The following is a 19154-nucleotide window of genomic DNA, read 5'->3' as shown; positions in this document are numbered from 1 at the left end:
TTCATCTCTATATCCTGTGGTGGATTAATATAGCACTGGAAGGTCGGAAATAGAGGAAAAAAAAGATACCTTTATGAGAACATATTAACATTATTTTGTGTGTGTGGGGTACGCTCTGGTCCAAATATCTATGATAATCACATTGGTTGACCCTTAGAACGTACCACACATTTTTGTTGTTAGTTTTTATTTTATTACGGAATTGAAAACACAAGCCACCAGGTTGGAGAGCTGATTGATGAATAACCACTCCTGAAAGTTACCTTTATAGGAGTCATCATATATCGTGCAGTGTGAGTTGGGTATTCTGTGTGTCATACCCCAAAGATACCTAGATGTGTTTACAGTCTGCATCTTCTCTGTGAGTCTTGGGGTACGATTTGCATCACGCTAGCTCCTATTAAGATAACCCACTTTCGTCTCTATACCCTGTGGTGTATTAATATAGCACTAGATGGTTGGAAAGAGAGGAAAAAAAGATACCTTTATGAGCACATATTCACCTTGTTCTTTGTGAGTTTGGTACGCTGGAGTTAAACAAAGTGTGATTTCACATAGAGACAATTTGTTTAGATAGAACAAACTACACATTGGTGGTCTTTTTTGTTTTTTATTCCCATATCTTTGGAGTCAACAAATCAGAGACCACCCGCCAGAAGAATCCTGAGAAGGGATATCAACGTCTGAAGATTAAGGGACGTATATTTATATGTTGCGCCGAGTGTGTTAAGAAGGCTTAAACTTTTTGTATGGCACACGTGGAGAGGTCTCCACAGTTTCTTCTATTTTTTACTTTTCTGAAGAGGAATTTTTAATTTAATTTTTTATTTTAACACTTCATCCCTTCCCAGCTTATAAAGAAGCTTGGGTCTGGGATTGTTGGTGCTGCTACTGCAGCAGGTGACTTGTTGGCGCTCAAGAGAGGAGCACCGCCATAGACCACAATCAGCAGAGAGCTGATTGCAGCCTGGAGCTGTAGAAGGAGCTGGACAGTGCTTAACAGAGAGAAGCCTCCATTGATTGCAGGTACTGAGCAGTGAGGCAGCTCACACTGCCGCCGCTCATTTGTTATATCTTGTTAGGGGTGAGGCCATGTGGGGACTGTATGTGTTATTTTATATTACTGCTGGTCGCCCTGCCTAACAGCCGCCCTGCTCCCGAGCCTTCGGCTCCACGCACTCCCCAGCTGCTTCCCACCGCTGATCACCAGCCAGCTGCGGACTCCCCGCATGTGTCCGCGGTTAGCTCCCGCTAGCCGCCATGGTCCTACGCGCTGCCGCAGCTTCTATCTCCCTTACAGACTGGACAGTGCTTTATGCTGCCGCGGTCTGCCAGCAAAATTTTGCACGCTGAGGGGGGAGATCGCGCGGGGGGGTTTACTCCTGCAGCGGCACTGCGGCGCAGATCAGGGGTACTTATAATGATAAATCAAGAAAACCCTTATAAGTGCTTATAGGGGAGCTGGGGAAATACATAACCGTTTATATATTGTATTTATATGTGAGGTGCTTTTTATTATACATAGTGATGTTTATATATATATATTGCACAGGTGCAAGCACATGGTTGGACACCATTTTAGCTTAACTTCCTGGTTCTTCTTGCAGCAAGTGGCTGCTGTCCTACAACACTCGGCCACTGGAGGAGCAGGGGTGTTGGTAGGAATTTTGTAAAACTTATATCACTGATTATAGTGTGCATATACACAGGGCCGATTCTAGCCCTTTTTGCCTGGTGGGAAATAGGGGCGTGGCTTCATAAGGGGGCATAGTCAGTTACGCCCCCTGTACAGTAGAGTAGCGCCACTGAAATGCTGTGCGGTGCGCAATGACGTCATTGCGCACCGTACAGCAAAGGTCCTCTTCATGAAGGGAAACTAGACGCGTAGAGTTCCCTTCGTGGAGAGGACCTTTGCTGTGCGGTGCGAGATGACTTCATCGCGCACAGCACAGTAAAGGTCCTCTCCACGAAGGGAAACTAGACGCTATGCGTCTAGTTCCCTTCACAGCAGGACACAGCGGGGGGCACAGCAGTAGTGGATCTTGCCATGGTACGGCGCCCTCTGGATGGCACCGGCGCCCACCGGAAGGCGGCACCCCGGCAAAAGTCCTGCTTGCCCGTTGCAAGATCCGCTACTGCATATACACACTTTCTTTAAAGTGTTACTGAGTCGTGGGACTTGCCTGTCTTTGTCTACTTGTATGTCTGGGTACATAATGAGTAAGGAAATGCAAAATAAAAAAATAAAAAAAAAAACAGCCTGGCTGCAAGGTCTGCAAGAGTGTGTTACCTGACGGAACTACCACATGTACAGTATGTCTTACAAATAAAATACGAATCTTTGCCCTAATCCTCCCTGGGCAATGCTTGCGGGTGTGATAACTGGTTTACAAGCAGAATTGGCCGCTACGCAAAAGGAGCGTGAAGCGGCTATATCGGAGGCTAGGGTAATACCTCCTGAGATACCAGAAGGGGCTCAGGAGACGTCTGGGACTTTGCAAGGGTTACACAAGTTCATGTCTAGCTCAATGCCGATAAATAGTTATCATTGTCTTATAATTTACCAGTTTCAGCTATCTTGCATTTTGACGATTCAATGCCAGTCCTGATATCTGAAGACATAAAGAAGGTGTTGTCATGATTGGACGCCATTCTGACACCAGAATGTGCATAACTGCAAATAATATTGTGTTGATCAATCTCTGCAAATGCCCTGTGTGTGGATATGTATAAATCCTGTGTGAAAAGGTTATAGGAGACTTCGGCCTGACGTGCCACTGCTCCTATGCTGATCTTAAAGGGGGAGGTGTCATGGTCCAGGCTATTTCAAGTAGGCATAGGCCTGTTAATAAGTAGTGTGATATCAATATAGATGATACCGGGATATCCGAGTGACGTATCAATAGATATGATGCCAATGCATCTGGGTTATATCGAAATGGACATGATTGAAATTTGTATTATTCCAATTGATGTATCAATGTACCAGTATGTGATAACTGTCTTTGCATGTTAAATGGTTGAAGCTTGATTGATCTGCTGGCATTTCATTGTAGCCACAGAACTAAGACACACTGACTGCTTAGGTGTGAAATTTAGTTTAGTTTACCCCAGAACCAGAGCTAGGACCAGAGAGTTGTTAAGCCCTTCTTGCTCTGTGTCCTCTCAGAACTAGCCATTTGTTTACACAAGAACCATGGCCAGAGCTTCGAAGGAGAAGAAGATAAGGCCATTCGCCCCTGAGGGAGTAACCGGGAAACCCAGTATGAGCTGACACTCAATACCTTCTCTGGCTTATGGAAGGTTTAACAGTAACACTCCAGAGGGAGAGGGGTTGAAGGGGCAGCATGTTTTTTAAATAGGAGAACCACAGAGAATACAGTAAATTGTGCATTATCAAAAAAGTGGGTCAGGAGAACATTCTGGCTCTGTAATGTCCCGATATATCTGAAGAGGCTTCACTTCACCCCATCGTTCTACTCTGCATGCGTGCTGGGATCGGTGGGTTTATCTCCCTATTCTTATTTTTCTTGAAATTATCTTTTCTGCTGTGACTTTTGACTTTTTATCATTATATTCTTGTAACTTTCTTTTTTCTGTAACATAAGCTTTGAAGTTTTTTACTTGAATTAAATAATCTAATTTTAGATCTGGTTTCTGTTGTGTATCCAAGCCAACTCTCTGAAAGAGGCGTTACCAAAATATTAATAATTCTAGGTGCTGGCAAAAGCCATAAGTTTGCCTTGGGTCATACCCTAAACGTTTGTTCATTGGCTGGTGGCAGTGATTGTGTGAAATTGATGCACGCGCTCGGGTATCCAGTAGTGGTGTCACGTGGCAGGGATTCGCAGATTGGCGTATCTAGGGAATCGCCGTGCCTAGGATCGTGACAAGCTGGTGACCAGCGGTGGGATATTTCAAAAAGTAATTTTTGTTTTTATTTGGAACACTTAAGTGAATGCAATTCACCAGATACCAGAGCTCAAAGCTTATAATAGTAAAAGTCACGCAGTAAAAGCAATTTCTGTTCCCCATCCCTGTTTTTATTATTTTGGCAAAGTAACTGCAGAGGAATGGCAGCTACTTATGAGAGGAGATCGATCCATGACCTTGTGGAAAGTGATACAGAGCATCGGGATGTCGGCAGACCTGTACTGGGGGGAGAGTGCATCGGCGGGGGCTAATGCGTTAGCCTGGGATGTACCCCGTACTGGACAATTACGTACTGAGAGACGTGATACTGCGAAGTTGGACTCTGATATCAGTGTGGACCTTCAAGGAATGGCCTTAAGGATGAATCAGTATCTACAAACGGTTCTTGTGAAGGTGCCGGGCACTGCGTTGGTGCTGCAGCTGATACAGCAGTTTAACGCACGGGAGAAAGCTACTATGGAACGAGAGGCTGCAGAATGCCGGGCTACGCTAGAGAGAGAGAAAGCTGCTCTGGAAAGAGGCGGCGGCTGCAGAAAAGGTGACTGAACGCAAGTTCCAGTTGGAGTTAGCTGAACTCAACTGGCAGCCTGTGGCCAGAAACGCAAACCTATATCGATCGCGTTGTGACCAATTCCCTGTGCTGGAAGTAGACGGAGGCCAAGTGAATTCCAGCTGTGTTTCACATTACCAGCTGACCCTAGACTTTACAACGGATGCCCGACAGAGGTCTACGAGTTCCAGGGAGACGGCAGAAAGTGCTGTAGCCAGGGAGGCTGCATGGCACCCATCTGAGACCGCGTCAGAAGAGCAATGGGGGTCTGCTGATGCTGACCCAGATGACCTGTTTTCCAGAATGAGTACAGAGGAACTAACCAATGAATGTCAGCTGCAAGGTATCTCCTGCCGCAACAATTCCCGCAAGGAGATGATCACGCAGCTCACCTATGCACAGGACGATGAAAGCAATGCCTTCAGCCTGTATCGTGCAGAGTTTTGCAGCTGGAGTACCGATGCAAGTCCTGGGACACTGCTGAGAGAACTGGAGGACTGTTTTCAATTAGCGCAGCAAGAGGCCTATGATTGGGGAAAGCTCACTACCCCATTTTGGAAGGATCAGTGCCGCCGGGTAGATGCTGAAAGGCATCGCCTACAACAGCTTCTGTTACCATCTTTGGAAACCAAGTCCCAGCCTGCAGGGGTGCCCCACGAGGAAAGGGTACCGCTTCCTGTTAACGTCATTGTGGAGCCTGCTCCTGAGACATCGCATCACGAGGCCCAGTTTAAACTGCTGGGAGAAGATGAAGTGAGCAGCATGCTCCCACCAGATGCCCAAGAGTTGTTGCTGAAAGAGGCTGATTTTCAGGAGGACCTGATTGTGGAAGAGACTATGTCTGAGAGAGATGTCAGACTGTCTGACATTATTTACACAAATGTGTTTGGGACTACTGAGTTGGGACGTTTACTAACTCCACATGTATCTGCAAATGTTGTCCCAACTGTCTCTAACCCTGTTGAACCATATGATGCACCTCAGGTAGTATGTAACAATGCTGAACATTGCAATGTTGTGATTCTCAGACAAGGGGGGTGCAGATGCACTAAACGATCATTACAGTATAATAAAATATAATATGTCATAAGAGGTTGTTGGTATATTGTTGGCCAATGATATCGGCCTGCCCACCAATCACCCAGGTCACCTCTTGTCGAGCAGGTTCCTAACACTATGGGGCCAACATCTGGAACGCAGGTAACCCCCAAACATGAGCCAGAAAAGGACCCCCCAGGACATCAGACTAAAAAATAGTAAAGTGATATAAAGTTTAGGTATGTGAAGGTCCTTACTATGAGTTTAAAGGTAGGGATTATGTGAAAAAAATGGGCATACATAAATAATAGACAAACATGATATAAAAAGTGACTGTGTATTTAAATGGTGATGCCCTGAGACAGCCCAGCCAGAACAAGCACGGAGGGCCCTACGTCCAAATGCCAACCCCAAATTTACTGACACTATATATAAATAAATAGGACTTACTTAGAATTATGCCTGTGTCACTGTGCAGTCCATGCTGGTTTCCCCGCTTAAAAACATAGAGGTGGTGGGGGGAGGGGAGCCAATCTAGATTTGAGGCATTCTCAAACCTCAGGTGTGTATTTCTACACATATACATAGTATGGGAAATGGTTCTAAATTGCACACCCTCCAGTAATGAAAGGTGCTATGCTGCTGAGAATAAAGTAGTATACACAGACAAAGGGGGTGCAGATGCACTAAACGATCATTCCAGTATAAAAAAATATAATATGTCATAAGAGGTTGTTGGTATATAGTTGGCCAATGATATCGGCGTGCCCACCAATCGTCCAGGTCACCTCTTGTCGAGCAGGTTCCTAACACTATGGGGCCAACATCTGGAACGCAGGGAACCCCCAAACATGATCCAGCAAAGGACATCCCCCCCCCCCCCCCCCAGGGCATCACACTAAAAAATAGTGATAGTAAAGTGATATAAAGTGTAGTTATGTGAAGGTCTCTACTATGAGTTTAAAGGTACTATCACTATTTTTTAGTGTGAAGCCCTGGGGGGGTCCTTTGCTGGATCATGTTTGGGGGTTCCCTGCATTCCAGACGTTGGCCCGATAGTGTTAGGAACAAGTCAGGCTTACCACCTACAACCGCCTACATCAGTTTCAGCTCATTCCACACGTCCTGTGGGAACTTCATAGGCAGAAGGACATGGAGCTTCTACGACGCAACATTGACATGGTCATCAGTGTCCATGTTTGTGCGCATTTACAAGTTTCATACATTTGCGGCATCAGCTTCTAGATTTGGCCGTCTAGCGTTACAGGTGCCAAACAGCTCTCCTGCCCAAGGGGAATCTTTGGTACGTCCCAAAAGTACTCCAGTGACCCCTAGTGGATGAAAAAGAAAATAGGATTTTGGTACTTACCAGATAAATCCTTTTCTTTGAATCCACAGGGAGCACTGGACGCCCACTCAGAACAGTTTATACCTCTCTTGTGGTAAATTCAGGGGATCTTATGGTAACAAATTCTCACCGACTTGTTCAAATGTTATGGTGATATCTATTATTGTGTCAACTGTTTAGTTGTCTATTACGTTGTGTGCCAACCTCATTGTTGTCCGTTATGGTATAATGTTATATGTAATTCTCTATTGTTCATCCTCTCTATCGCTCCTGTTCGGCTCAGTAAAAAAACACTGAGGTACTTTGAGAGTATGGAGGGGGGTGGAGAGTTACTAATGTAAATATTTAAATGTGCCTATCCTGCTAACGCCAGTCCATATCCCAAGAGTACTCCAGTGCCCCCTGTGGATTCAAAGAAAAGGATTTATCTGGTAAGTACCAAAATCCTATTTTCAAGGTTAGAGGGCTGCCAAGTGTGCCCCTAAAGTGTATCAGGTTGCCTAGCTCTGTTCTAGAGTAGAACTGAACATTTTTGAAGTCAGTTACTCATGTATTTTTTTTTTTTTTTTTTCATTTTAGTTTTTTATCACAGGTCTGCCAACATAACTAGTATGAAAATGCGTTGTCTTATTTGGAGATCTCTAGTTTTCTTTCACAAATACAATACCATATTTCTGTTTAGATGCATTGTGTGTCATGGTCATGTGCCATAGCCTATCCAGAAGTCTATAGCTTATTATCCAATTGTAACCATTATTGCACTCTTCGTTTTCTGGTGAATAGCATACAATTTTTATAATATCTAATTTTAATAGAAAAAGTAAACCATTAATACTGAATCTAGTTAAGAATTAATTTTTCCACTAAAAAAGTAAAATAATATGTAAAAAATATTATAACCACTCTAGATCATAAAAAGGAATGTAAATCATATTAACATGCTTAAGGATTCAACATTTTGAAAGTATGAGGGTATAACTCTGAGGTCTAGCTACTGGCTCGATTACTTGGAATTGTGAAATGCAATGATTTAAATGTAATAAAATAGTTTATTAGAGGAAGATATCACTTATGATAGGCTAAAGCTAGGTATACACTGAGGTTTTCCAATGAAACGTAACAAACAAGCAATGGTTTGACAAATGCAAAAGATCTTGTTGGCAGATCAAACATGCTTAAAAAAAAAGAAATAAAATGATAAAAAACTTTATAATTTTTTTTTTTTTTTTTACTTTAATTGTATTGGCAGAATAGTTTTCATGTCCATTCACTATAAGATAGTAGTTCAGAATGATTGTGGGTCTGCCTGATTTCACAAATATTTTTTTCAGTATACTGTATATGTAATCTCGCACAGATTGTGTAGTTAATCCATTGTACAATAAGCCCCATGGTCATTTTATTATAATATAGAATAAAAATTACAGCGTAACAGTAGGACTTAGTTCTATGGTGGTGAAATTATTGCTCACCTTGAAACACAGCATACCCTAAACAAGAAAATGTGCTATTTCAAGGAGGTCTGGTAATATATATTACTCATGGGTTTTATCACTACCTACATCCTACCCTAGTTTTAAAAAAATAAATAAAAAAAATCTCATCACTCATATTACCTTAAACTCTGCAATGTTTGTAAGCTTTTACTAATACTCCCCAATGTTTATAATGTATATATTATTTTATTTCTCCCCCCTCTTGAATTTGTATGCAGTCTCTATTCAGAGATGTAAGATATTGGTTTGGGCTAAAAGACTAGAGTCAACTTGCATACTTTAAACAAATACATGACATATGGTGGTCTCAAGGTCTCCAACATAAAACCTTATTATCTTATGCCACACCTGATGCATTGTGCTTATGTTCAAATGCATGTTCTCCCAGGGACCAGTCTAGGTGGTTTTAGAGCCTTTACACCTTAAATTTCACACATTTTCCACTTTACTTTTTATTCCCACTCAGTCAAGGCCAACAAGTGCCGGGATATTCCCATAGTAGAGCTTTCTTGTAACTTAGCCTTCTCTCCAGCCCTATGTGGAAATAACCCACTATCACCAGGGGGCTGGGTATGGGTTCCTGGGGCTTATAATGCCATTTGGTCAGAACACCGGCATCCCCCCCCCAACCCTCCCTTCCTGCATCCTAACTCTAACCACCCCCTCCCGTAGCCTGTCCCTAACCTTTCTCTGATACTTACGTTCGGGGTGTCAGCTGTTAGGATTCCAGCGTTCGCATTCTGACAGCTGTCGGGATTCCGGTGCTGTCATCCCATACGTCAGTATGGCAACTTCATCTCTCGCCAGATATGTTCCCCTCCAATTTTGCTAAAAGGACGGCAAACTACATCCAGTTCTTTATTGCCATTTTAGGTCTAATGCCAGTTACTGTGGACATCCAGTTAAGATGGCATATCGATAGAGTTCTACGACATCCTCCATTATTTACTCTTAGGGACTGCTCCTCTTGTGAAGGAAACTTGCAAATTGAAATGGGAAAAAAAGACATGTCGTTGATTCCAGACCAAGATGACTTTAGCACAATTAAAGAGATTCTTCATAAAAGCTCCATATACAGCTGCATAAAGGAAAATGAATACAAGCTTTATTACCAAAACACTGTACATGTAAGTGATAGTGTAACAGACACAAAACTTTTGCACATATATGGAGGGGTGTAGTACGGGTGACCGGCGGTCTCCTGACCGCCGGTCACCTTACCGACGCCGGGATCCCGGCGGGGAGGGGCGAGTGCAGCAAGCCCCTTGCGGGCTCAGTGGCGACCTGCGGTCGCCACGGGTTCTATTCCCACTCTATGGGTGTCGTGGACACCCACGAGTGGAAATAGTCCCTGTTGGTCGGCATGTCGACCATCGGGATAGTGAGCCGTCGGGCTCACGGAGGAGGTCATGTGACTGTCGGTCAGCCGACCGGCGGTCACATGACTACCACCCATTCTGGAGGACATATTCATAACTTTTTAATGGAATTTCACTTGAACTTTGACCACTTTCTGCATAGCTACTTACCCCAACCTCTGTCTGGTCTGTATGATGATCTGGATTTATTTTTCTATGTATATGGTATTCTGTTTTGTCATTGATTAATTTTGGTCTCGAAAAGCTCCAGTGCCAGCTCCCACCTTTTTAATAAGCCTTTATCAATACATGAACAAGACCTGGATGTACCAGTGAGCATATTAGCTCTTACTGAAAGTGGGCTACTAAAAACGAAGCCTGCAACTAGCAAGGCTTTATTTTGTGACTTTTCTGTCTGATGTCATACTGACTAGAAGACAGGAAAAAGAGAAGGTATACTGTAGTTTTGTTTACATACACTAATATTGTATCAAATAACCCTGGTTGGGATGCCACAGCGTTTGCAATTTAGCTACGCCATGCAACGTTTTAGTAAACTATGCATCTCAATGTGCTGTACTATTCCTAAGTACTTAGTACACTTTTAGCGATTTAAGATGCAAAATTCAGGAACAATCCATAATTTGGTAAAAAGGCAAGACAGAAGTTCTACAGTATAAGACCTCTACCTTTTGCCTTGTTACCCAGATTACATACTACTACTTCAAATCTGCATTTTAACTTGATAATAGTGAATTAAGGGGCTAAATCAGGATGTGATCCCCTGTGCAGTTTCCTGGTTATCAGTAAACTGCGCAGGCACAGGACCCGTTCTGCGCATGTGCAGAACTGTTCCTGCGGGATCGCAGGCAGCCCTCCATAAGCCTCTGCCTGATTGACAGGCAGAGGTGTTCACGGGGTGGGGGCAGGGACGGCCAGCGTTGCAGGAAATGCATGCATGATGCCACCATTATCCAGGAGTGTCAAGGCCAAGGTCCGTGTCTAGAGACACAGATTTCTTCTCATCTCAAGGCCCCCTGCAACAGCCAGTTTGCGTAAATGAGGCTTGCTCAGCTGTCCTATTGCGGGGAACAGCGTGGCCATCAGTCATGATGTTGATCCCAGGCTGCAATGGCGGTCGCAGCACTGGGATCACAAATGCATCAAGAAGTTGTTTAATACCTCCTACTGAATTTGCATTTTTAGAGATTGCAAATGCAATTGATGGTGGATGAGGGCCTAAATTCTGCATTTAGGATTAGTATTTTTTTGTCGCAAAGAAATTGGTATACAGTACAGTAGCAGATTAAGCATTACCGTATGAGTGCCATGTATCATTATGATTAATCTGCTATTTTATACCAATTTCTTTGTGACAAAAGTTTCTAATCCTAAATACAATACTGAGCGCCTGATTCAGGGTTGCATGCCAATGCATTCACAGCTGCAAATTGGTACGTAGCTAATGTGTGAAAATACGCCTCAATGTGTATTCAGATGTCCACAAATTACCTTGCAAATATCAGCATCTACGTACAAAGACGCAGTCATAGATCATTCGATTATTTGAGTTCTGAGTACCCCTATAATCAAGCAGCATGGTTGCAGATAGTGACCATATAAAATATAGTTGTTGTTGTTTTTTTTTCTCCAAAGATCATTGACCGAGATATCGAAACCATCATAGCTTTGATTTTCCCCAGTGGCTGCTCATCTCAACAGCCACCAGGTACACACTGGGTGGCTGTGGGGTGTTAATTTACATATCCCAAACAACTGCTCCTCTCTGCAGCAGTTGGGTGGGATGTTTTGCCGTGCTGACAGATCAGCATGATCATCGGCGTCACAAACACTGGGGGAGAGTGCAGGGATGCAGAGGAGCCAGGAAGTCCCTCTGTGATTGGCAACTGCTAGAAGATTATCTTCCGGCAGTGTCCACTCAGCATTTCTGACTGTGTGCATTGTTTTCGACCATGCCAGAAAATTTACACGCTGCCATGGTCGCAATCTATGTGCCCACGCCAGGACAGTGGTTAAGACCTGATAAAAAACAGGAAAACTAATTGTAGGGTTAACTGATATAACATACTGTATGTAGTTTTTAGAAAAATGTATTCAACCCATAATCAAAATACATATTTATATATACTTTTCTCTGACGTCCTAGTGGATGCTGGGAACTCCGTAAGGACCATGGGGAATAGACGGGCTCCGCAGAAGACTGGGCACTCTAAAAGAAAGATTAGGTACTATCTGGTGTGCACTGGCTCCTCCCTCTATGCCCCTCCTCCAGACCTCAGTTAGATTTCTGTGCCCGGCCGAGCTGGATGCACACTAGGGGCTCTCCTGAGCTCCTAGAAAGAAAGTATATGTTAGGTTTTTTATTTTACAGTGAGACCTGCTGGCAACAGGCTCACTGCAACGAGGGACTAAGGGGAGAAGAAGCGAACCTACCTGCTTGCAGCTAGCTTGGGCTTCTTAGGCTACTGGACACCATTAGCTCCAGAGGGATCGACCGCAGGACCCGTCCTTGGTGTTCGTTCCCGGAGCCGCGCCGCCGTCCCCCTTACAGAGCCAGAAGCATGAAGATGGTCCGGAAAATCGGCGGCAGAAGACTTCAGTCTTCACCAAGGTAGCGCACAGCACTGCAGCTGTGCGCCATTGCTCCTCATACACACTTCACACTCCGGTCACTGAGGGTGCAGGGCGCTGGGGGGGGCGCCCTGAGCAGCAATAAAAACACCTTGGCTGGCAAAATAATCACAATATATAGCCCCAGAGGCTATATATGTGATAATTACCCCTGCCAGAATCCATAAAAAAGCGGGAGAAAAGTCCACGAAAAAGGGGCGGAGCTATCTCCCTCGGCACACTGGCGCCATTTTCTCTTCACAGTGTAGCTGGAAGACCGCTCCCCAGGCTCTCCCCTGTAGTTTTCAGGCTCAAAGGGTTAAAAAGAGAGGGGGGGCACTAAATTTAGGCGCAATATTGTTTATACAAGCAGCTATTGGGGAAAATTCACTCAGTGATAGTGTTTATCCCTACATTATATAGCGCTCTGGTGTGTGCTGGCATACTCTCTCTCTGTCTCCCCAAAGGGCTGTGTGGGGTCCTGTCCTCAGTCAGAGCATTCCCTGTGTGTGTGGTGTGTCGGTACGGCTGTGTCGACATGTTGGATGAGGAGGCTTATGTGGAGGCGGAGCAGATGCCGATAAATGGGATGTCGCCCCCTGTGGGGCCGACACCAGAGTGGATGGATAGGTGGAAGGTATTAACCGACAGTGTCAACTCCTTACATAAAAGGCTGGATGACGTAACAGCTGTGGGACAGCCGGCTTCTCAGCCCGCGCCTGCCCAGGCGTCTCAAAGGCCATCAGGGGCTCAAAAAACGCCCGTTACCTCAGATGGCAGACACAGATGTCGACACGGAGTCTGACTCCAGTGTCGACGAGGTTGAGACATATACACAATCCACTAGGAACATCCGTTGCATGATCTCGGCAATAAAAATTGTGTTACACATTTCTGACATTAACCCAAGTACCACATAAAAGGGGTTTTATGTTTGGGGAGAAAAAGCAGCCGGTGTTTTGTTCTCCCATCAGATGAGTGAATGAAGTGTGTGAAGAAGCGTGGGTTCCCCCGATAAGAAACTGGTAATTTCAAAAAAATTACTGCTGGCGTACCCTTTCCCGCCAGAGGATAGGTCACGTTGGGAGATATCCCCTAGGGTGGATAAGGCGCTCACACGTTTGTCATAAAAGGTGGCACTGCCGTCTTAGGATACGGCCACTTTGAAGGAGCCTGCTGATAAAAAGCAGGAGGCTATCCTGAAGTCTGTATATACACACTCGGGTATTATACTGAGACCTGCAATTGCCTCAGCATGAATAGTGCTGCTGCAGCAGGGTCTGATACCCTGTCAGATAATATTAATACCCTAGACAGGGAGAATATGGTGCTAACATAGAGCATATTAAAGACGTAGTCTTATATACGAGGGATGCACAGAGGGATATTTGCCGGCTGGCGTCCAGAATTAATGAAAGGTCCATTCTGCCAGGAGGGTATTAGAGACCCGGCAGTGGACAGGTGATGTTGACTTTAAAAGGCACATGGAGATTATGCCTTATAAGGGTGAGGAATTGTTTGGGGATGGTCTCTGGGACCTTGTATCCACAGCAACAGCTGGGAAGAAAAATTTCTACCTCAGGTTTCCTCACACCCTAAGAAAGCACTGTATTATCGGGTACAGTCCTTTCGGCTTCAGAAAAGCAAGGGGGCCAAAGGCGCTTCCTTTCTGCACAAGGGAAGAAGGAAAAAGCTGCACAGACAGCCAATTCCCAGGATCAAAAATCCTCCCCCGCTTCCTCTGAGTCCACAGCATGACGCTGGGGCTCCACAGACAGGTGCGGTGGGGGCGCGTCTCGGGAACTTCAGGGACCAGTGGGCTTGCCCACAGGTGAATCACTGGGTTCTGCAAGTAGTATCACAGGGATACAAGCTGGAGTTCGAGGCGACTCCCCCTCGCCGTTACCTCACATCAGCCTTGCCTGCTGCCCTCGGATATAGGGAGTTAGTACTGGCGGCAATTCACAAGCTGTACTTCCAGCAGGTGAATTCAAGGTACCCCTCCTTCAGCAAGGCCGGGGTTACTATTCCAAAAATGTTGTGGTACCGAAACCAGACGGTTCGGTGAGACCCATTCTAAAATTTAAATCCTTGAACACTTATATACGAAGGTTCAAGTTCAAAATGGAATCGCTCAGGGCGATTATTGCAAGCCTGGAGAATTTCAGGGTATCACTGGACATCAAGGATGCTTACCTGCATGTCCCTATTTACCCTCCTCACCAGGAGTACCTCAAAATTGTGGTACAGAATTGTCATTACCAATTCCAGACCTTGCCGTTGGTCTGTCCCCGGCACCGAGGGTATTTACCAAGGTAATGGCCGAAAGAATTATCCAATACTTGGACAATCTCCTTATAAAGGCGAGGTCCAGGGAGCAGTTGTTTGTCAGAGTAGCACTATCTCGGGAAGTGCTACAACAGCACGGCTGGATTCTGAATATTCCAAAGTCGCAGCTGGTTCCTACGACGCATCTACTGTTCCTGGGGATGGTTCTGGACACAGAACAGAAAAAAGTGTTTCTCCCGCAGGAGAAAGCCAAGGAGCTGTCATCTCTAGTCAGAGGCCTCCTGAAACCAAAACAGGTGTCGGTGCATCACTGCACGCGAGTCCTGGAAAAAATGGTAGCTTCCTACGAAGCAGTTCCATTCGGCAGGTTCCATGCAAGAACTTTTCAGTGGGACCTCTTGGACGGGATCGCATCTTCAGATGCATCGGCTGATAACCCTGTCTCCAAGGACCAGGGTGTCTCTGCTGTGGTGGCTGCAGAGTGCTCATCTTCTAGAGGGCCGCAGATTCGGCATACAGGACTGGGTCCTGGTGATCACGGATGCCAGCCTTCGAGGCTGGGGGGCAGTCACACAGGGAAAAAAATTTCCAAGGACTTTGGTCAAGTCAGGAGTCGTCCCTACACATAAATATTCTGGAACTGAGGGCCATTTACAATGCCCTAAGTCAGGCAAGACCTCTGCTTCAAAACCAGCCGGTACTGATCCAATCAGACAACATCACGGCAGTCGCCCATGTAAACCGACAGGGCGGCACAAGAAGCAGGATGGCGTGGCAGAAGCCACAAGGATTCTCCGATGGGCGGAAAATCACGTCTTAGCACTGTCAGCAGTGTTCATTCCGGGAGTGGACAACTGGGAAGCAGACTTCCTCAGCAGACACGACCTACACCCGGGAGAGTGGGGACTTCATCCAGAAGTCTTCAAACTGTTGGTAAACCGTTGGGAAAGGCCACAGGTGGACATGATGGCGTCCCGCCTCAACAAAAAGCTAAAGAGATATTGCGCCAGGTCAAGGGACCCTCAGGCGATAGCTGTGGACGCTCTAGTGACACCGTGGGTGTACCAGTCGGTTTATGTGTTCCCTCCTCTGCCTCTCATACCAAAGGTACTGAGAATAATAAGAAGGCGAGGAGTAAGAACGATACTCGTGGTTCCGGATTAGCCAAGAAGAGCTTGGTACCCAGAACTTCAAGAAATGATATCAGAGGACCCATGGCCTCTACCGCTCAGACAGGATCAGTTACAGCAGGGGCCCTGTCTGTTCCAAGACTTACCGCGGCTGCGTTTGACGGCATGGCGGTTGAATTCCGGATCCTAAAGGAAAAGGGCATTCCGGAGGAAGTCATTCCTACGCTGATAAAAGCCAGGAAAGAAGTAACCGCAAACCATTATCACCGTATTTGGCGAAAATATGTTGCGTGGTGTGAGGCCAGGAAGGCCCCTACAGAGGAATTTCAGCTGGGTCGTTTTCTGCACTTCCTACAGTCGGGAGTGACTATGGGCCTAAAAATTGGGTTCCATTAAGGTCCAGATTTCGGCTCTGTCGATTTTCTTCCAGAAAGAACTGGCTTCACTGCCTGAAGTTCAGACATTTGTAAAGGGAGTGCTACATATTCAGCCCCTTTTGTGCCTCCTTTGGCACCTTGGGATCTCAACGTGGTGTTGAGTTTCCTGAAATCACATTGGTTTGAGCCACTTAAAACTGTGGATCTGAAATATCTCACGTGGAAAAAAGTGGTCATGTTATTGGCCTTGGCTTCGGCCAGGCGTGTGTCAGAATTGGCGGCTTTGTCATGTAAAAGCCCTTATCTGATTTTCCATATGGATAGGGCAGAATTGAGGACTCGTCCCCAGTTTCTCCCTAAGGTGGTATCGGCTTTTCACTTGAACCAACCTATTGTAGTGCCTGCGGATACTAGGGGCTTGGAAGATTCCAAGTTACTGGACGTAGTCAGGGCCTTGAAAATTTATGTTTCCAGGACGGCTGGAGTCCGGAAAACTGACTCGCTTTTTATCCTGTAGGCACCCAACAAACTAAGTGCTCCTGCTTCTGAGCAGACTATTGCTCGCTGGATTTGTAGCACAATTCAGCTGGCGCATTCTGCGGCTGGATTGCCGCATCCTAAATCAGTAAAAGCCCATTCCACAAGGAAAGTGGGCTCATCTTGGGCGGCTGCCCGAGGGGTCTCGGCTTTACAACTTTGCCGAGCTGCAACTTGGTCAGGGGCAAACACGTTTGCTAAATTCTACAAATTTGATACCCTGGCTAAGGAGGACCTTGAGTTCTCTCATTCGGTGCTGCAGAGTCATCCGCACTCTCCCGCCCGTTTGGGAGCTTTGGTATAATCCCCATGGTCCTTACGGAGTTCCCAGCATCCACTAGGACGTCAGAGAAAATAAGATTTTACTCACCGGTAAATCTATTTCTCGTAGTCCGTAGTGGATGCTGGGCGCCCATCCCAAGTGCGGATTGTCTGCAATACTTGTATATAGTTATTGCCTAACTAAAGGGTTATTGTTGAGCCATCTGTTGAGAGGCTCAGTTATATTTCATACTGTTAACTGGGTATAGTATCACGAGTTATACGGTGTGATTGGTGTGGCTGGTATGAGTCTTACCCGGGATTCAAAATCCTTCCTTATTGTGTCAGCTCTTCCGGGCACAGTATCCTAACTGAGGTCTGGAGGAGGGGCATAGAGGGTGGAGCCAGTGCACACCAGATAGTACCTAATCTTTCTTTTAGAGTGCCCAGTCTCCTGCGGAGCCCGTCTATTCCCCATGGTCCTTACGGAGTTCCCAGCATCCACTACGGACTACGAGAAATAGATTTACCGGTGAGTAAAATCTTATTTTTTTAAATATAACTACAACTACAATGTTTGAGGATGTTGCAGCAGTGCAATTTATCAAGTACTGAAAACTTCTGATCCCTCCCGGATAGACTGAGGTGATTGCGATGTGCATCTGCATTGCACATGTGCGGCTTAATGGCCATGCATGCACAGTTGTGTGGCCTGGTCTGAACCCAGAAGTAAAGTGAGAGCGTTAGCGATCACTTTACTTTTGCCACGTCATGGCAAGTGCCTCCTTGTATATTTATCTGAAAACACATTTCATATCACTGTGAAAATAAATGTTTATTTTTTGGAGGCAACAGCTAATATTGTTAAACTAGTTACCAACTCATCAAAATGACGGAACAACATAACAGTAATGTCAGCGCCTGTGGCTGTGCGCGCCCCGAACAGAGCAACAATTAAATTGCTCCATTGGGTGCTATCTTGTGGCCGCCATCTTGCAAAACACTTGAATTCCCCCCATAGAGGTGAGGAGCAGCGTTAGCCTTTTATTATATAGGATAGGTTTTTCATGAACGTAATAGTCCCAAATTCCATTTGGCTAAAAAAAAAAAAAGAATTTGCACCACTTGTATTGAAAACTTTATGTTAATGAACCAATCACAAATTCAGAACCAACTGTTATGATAACTAAATAGTTTTAATGACTGCTGTGGAGTCAAGAGCATAGTGAAAAAAAAAAAATATTTTAAAAAAACATGTAGTCCAGGCAAAGCAGGATAAACAGAATCAGAAGCTTGATGTGCAGGGTATAAATACAAACTCCTGGGGGTATATTTACTAAGCTCCCGATTTTGACCGAGATGCCGTTTTTTCTTCAAAGTGTCATCTCGGTAATTTACTAAGCAAAAATCACGGCAGTGATGAGGGCATTCGTAATATTTTGGAAGTCCTAGGAAAAAATCATTAATCAATACACCATTGGTCAAATACGCCTGCAATTTGGTAGAAATCGGTCATTTACTAAAAAGTACAAATCACAAACACTGCCGACAATAGGCAAACACTGCCGTGCTGAAATACAAATCATGAAAAAGTGCTAAAAAAAAAACAGACCTGCTTTTTTATCCCGTGTTTGGATAGGCATGCACGGATCCATGAGATCCATGCATGTTTATCAGTGGGAAGGGGATGGGAAAGTGTTAATTTCTTGAAAAAAAAAATGCGTGGGGTCCCCCCTCCTAAGCAAAACCAGCCTCGGGCTCTTTGAGCCGGCCCTGGTTGCAAAAATATGGGGGGGGAAATTATAGAGGTTCCCCCATATTTAAACAACCAGCACCGGGCTCTGCGCCTGGTCCTGGTTCCAAAAATACGGGGGACAAAACGCGTAGGGGTCCCCCGTATTTCTGAAACCAGCACCGGGCTCCACTAGCCAGATACATAATGCCACAGCCGGGGGACACTTTTATATAGCTCCCGGCGGCCCTGGCATTACATAACCAACTAGTCACCCCTGGCCGGGGTACCCTGGAGGAGTGGGGACACCTTCAATCAAGGGGTCCCCCCCCCCCTCCAGCCAACCAAGGACCAGGGGTGAAGCCCGAGGCTGTCCTCCCCATCCAAGGGCTGCGGATGGGAGGCTGATAGCCATTGTGTAAAAAAATGAATATTGTTTTTAGTAGCAGTACTACAAGTCCCAGCAAGCCTCCC

The 19154-nt window shown here is 45.4% G+C and overlaps 1 protein-coding gene across 3 annotated transcripts in view; it reads left to right on the top strand.

Moving 5' to 3' along the window:
- The window catches only part of FBXL18 (F-box and leucine rich repeat protein 18), a 328848-nt gene that overhangs the window by 238338 nt on the left and 71356 nt on the right, over nucleotides 1–19154 (top strand). The gene's annotated exons all lie outside the window — the stretch shown is intronic.

The sequence above is a fragment of the Pseudophryne corroboree genome, chromosome 7 (assembly GCF_028390025.1).
Source record: "Pseudophryne corroboree isolate aPseCor3 chromosome 7, aPseCor3.hap2, whole genome shotgun sequence".
Lineage (NCBI taxonomy): Eukaryota > Metazoa > Chordata > Amphibia > Anura > Myobatrachidae > Pseudophryne > Pseudophryne corroboree.
This window is presented reverse-complemented; position numbering and strand designations above follow the sequence as displayed.